Source organism: Chrysochloris asiatica, unplaced genomic scaffold (assembly GCF_000296735.1).
Source record: "Chrysochloris asiatica unplaced genomic scaffold, ChrAsi1.0 scaffold00351, whole genome shotgun sequence".
NCBI classification, from domain to species: domain Eukaryota; kingdom Metazoa; phylum Chordata; class Mammalia; order Afrosoricida; family Chrysochloridae; genus Chrysochloris; species Chrysochloris asiatica.
This window is the reverse complement of record NW_006408869.1, coordinates 1,125,602-1,129,122: the sequence shown is the minus strand read 5'-3', so window position 1 is coordinate 1,129,122 and position 3,521 is coordinate 1,125,602.

Below are 3,521 nucleotides of genomic sequence, written 5' to 3'. Positions count from 1 at the left end.
TAGAGTTGCTATCATTCTGTACTGACTCAATGGCACCTAAAAACAAGAACATTTTTATGAAAGCTGTAGTCTAAAATATTGGTGGAATCCTGGTAATTAATTGGAAATGTTTGTCAAAATTTTTTAAAAATTATTCTATTTAAATTTTAAAAACTTTTGACTAAGTTTTCCTTTCTCTAAATAGCTCTTTGATTAAAATATGTATTGATTCCCCATTACGTGATTTGATATGATAAGCTAATTATAGGTTTAAGAGTCAAGTGGCATTGTTAAATGCTTCTAAGTCTATGCTTAACCAATAATTATGCTGATTTTCATGGATAGTAAGATTCAGAATTGTGAAAGGTTGCTGGAACCCACACACAGTCATTCTTTGCTATCCTTTTAACATTTTCAGTAAAAATATTAAGCCTTGGCTTGACAATAATATTTACCATAACCATTTTTTTTGTTTTAACAAACCTATAATGGAAGTCATATTATAATTAAAGTTTGCTTATTCAGCATGTAATAATAATGAAGGTATAACATTTTTAGTGGTTTCCGTCTTTTTGAAGGGTGTAGTCTAACTTATGGGTGGAATCCTGGAAATTAATTGACTTAAAGAACATTTACCACAGCAGTATAAATAGAATAATTAAAAAAACTTTTGACTAAGATTTCCTTTCCCCAGGATAACTATGTGATTAAAAATGTCTATTGTTTCTTCCATGATCCTGTTTCCTTACCTACATTCAATTAATTATTAATTATATCTTCAGACCTTGGATGCATTCTATCCCTGTGACTTCTGAAAGTAATACTGTTTCCCTTACTTTATATTACTTAGGGAAATCCTCAGAGCAACTGCCACTTATCTTAGTTACTAGCATGTACTGTTCTAAATTCTAATCACCCTTTACATAACTCTTCAATTAAAGTAAATGCTACAGAGGTGTAGAGACTTTTACACATTCATCTTGTAGCTCAGGTCTAGCATAATATGGAGCAAAAATGAAAAGTGCCAAACATATTATTCTAAATGAAATCATACCATGTCAGAAAGGACTCAGAAAATGGTAAAATGCATATTCATATTTTGAGGTTTGTTGTTTGAAATATACTTCAGGTTCAAAGATAATTTAAACTTTGTTTGCCAAAAACAAATTATTACAAAATTTTTATGTACTTTATTTTTTATGCATTTTCATAGGGCTAGCTTCCAAGATCTCAGTGTGATAAATTATCATTTTGAGCTCAGAGATAAGATGAAAAGGATAATGTATAGTATTTCAGGACTTCACACCTCAAAATTGCTCTTAAAATGAATTTTAAAAAATGTAAATGCTCAATTTCCTTATTTGGCTTAACTAGAGATAAAGAAACTAAAGAAAATGTAAGATTAGCTTGAAATATATCTCCTGGGATAATGACTTATTTCCACTAAGTTACAATAAATATGTCATTGAAATTTTATTAACTGATTCAATCCAATTAGTGCTGAAGGCTAAGTGAATGTGCAGGCCCTGAATAACTAACTGCATTCACAATAAATATTTGTCCCAACATACAAGTAATGAGTCACAGTTTTCAAAGAAGTGTTTTTATAGTTATAACCTCAGAAGTATTTTGAAGAGACTAATGTAGTTTTCTCCAACAAATATTTTCAGAGTATCTTTATGCATAGTGTACTTAGTTCTAAGCATTCACAGGTAAATAAAAATGAAGTCAATCAAAAAGTTTATAGTATGGAGAAATTATATAAGCAAAACTACAATTCTAAATATACATGACAAGTACAATGGTAACAGGTTCAAAAGACATTAAAGAAGAGAGAACAAACAAGATGGCAGATTGGGTAGCAGTGCAGTGAGGAGCTCCATCAGCAACAACACAGAATACCAGACCAAGCAGGCTCAGGGGATGGTGCCAGAACTCTGAACCACATATAAAGGAATATTTAGAAGGTTGGGAGGCTTACAGCTAGGGGAATTTGTATCAGAAGCAAGAAAGCCATTTCTTTCTAATTCAAGATGCTCAGCTGCTCCTGGAGCCGCCATTTTGGGTGAGACCAAGCATGGAAAGGATCAGAATAGCCACAGACACATGACAGAATTGCAGAGATAAAGGTGTATCTGTTCCTTGGTCTCTCACTGTTTGCACACCTCCATTCTGGTGACTAGAGGGGATGGTTGAGTGAATGGACATCCCACCCTCACCCCTATGTATACACACAGACCTCAAAATGTAAAGGGACATTTTCAATTTAAAACTAAATGGCAGTGCAAAATGTCCACAGCTGGCCCTGAGCTGTTTATCACTAGAAAAAAGGCCTGAACAGGGAATGTGGAGCAGGACAGGCAGACTAAAAGGAAATAAGCCAAAAATTAAATCCTGAGTTGCATCACAACAACCAACAGTGACATCTTGAAATTGCTCAGCAAGAGGAGTGAAAAGGGAAGTCCATATCCTAATTATATCTCCTGGAGGCAATCAGAAATCATAGAAAATAACAAATACACAACCCTTTAAGTATTAAGTCCACAAATAACTTCTGAATATGCAAATAAAACCAGAAACAGATGTTCATATCAGCACATGTCCAGAAACGAGATAAAGTCACTGATGCAAATGAGCTGGAAGTAGACCTACACTCCATACTGGAAGTTGGGCAGGCTTTGGAAATGCCTGAGAAGGAACTCAGAAAAAATAATTCTAAGATGTATCAAAACACTGCACAATGGAGTTGAGAAAAATAAGAAAGAAATCAGGAAAGTGCTACAAGAACAATCAAATAAGATAGATACAGCATTGGAAATAATTCAAAACCTACAGTAAGAGGTCCAAATGATTAATAATGGAATATCAGAAATGGACAATATACTGAAAAGGCAAAGGAGTAGAATTAAAGAGATAGAAGCCAGAAATAGTGAGCTAGAAGATAAATCTCTCAACACTAGTAAGATAGAAGAGCAAGCGCAAAAGGGATAAAAAAAAAATATGAAGAAGGCCTAAGATTCATGTTGGACAACACGAAGAAGAATAACTTAAGAATTATCACCATTCCAGAACAGGAAGATTCACACAAGTCCACAGAGGAGATAGTTGAAGAGTTTCTGGAAGAAAACTTCCCTAACATCCTGAAAAGTGAAAATATAAGCATTCAAGAAGCTCAATGAACCCCAGCAAGAATAGACCCTAAAAGAAAATCACAAAGACATATAATAATTATGCTCTCCAAAAGCAAAGATAAGGACAGATCCTGAAAGCAGCTAGGGAAAAGAGAAGTGTAACATACAAAGGTAAGCAAATCAGAATAAGCTCGGATCTCTCAACAGAAACCATGAAGGCAAGAAGGAAATGGGAAGACATATATAAAACTCCGAAAAAAAAACAAAAAAAAAACAAAAAAAAAAACTTCTAACCAAGAATCCTCTACCTAGCAAAGTTGTCTACCAAATATGAAGATGTAATCAAAACATTCCAGGATAAACAGAAGCTAAGGGATTTTGCCAAAGCCAATCTGCTATGAAAAACATCCT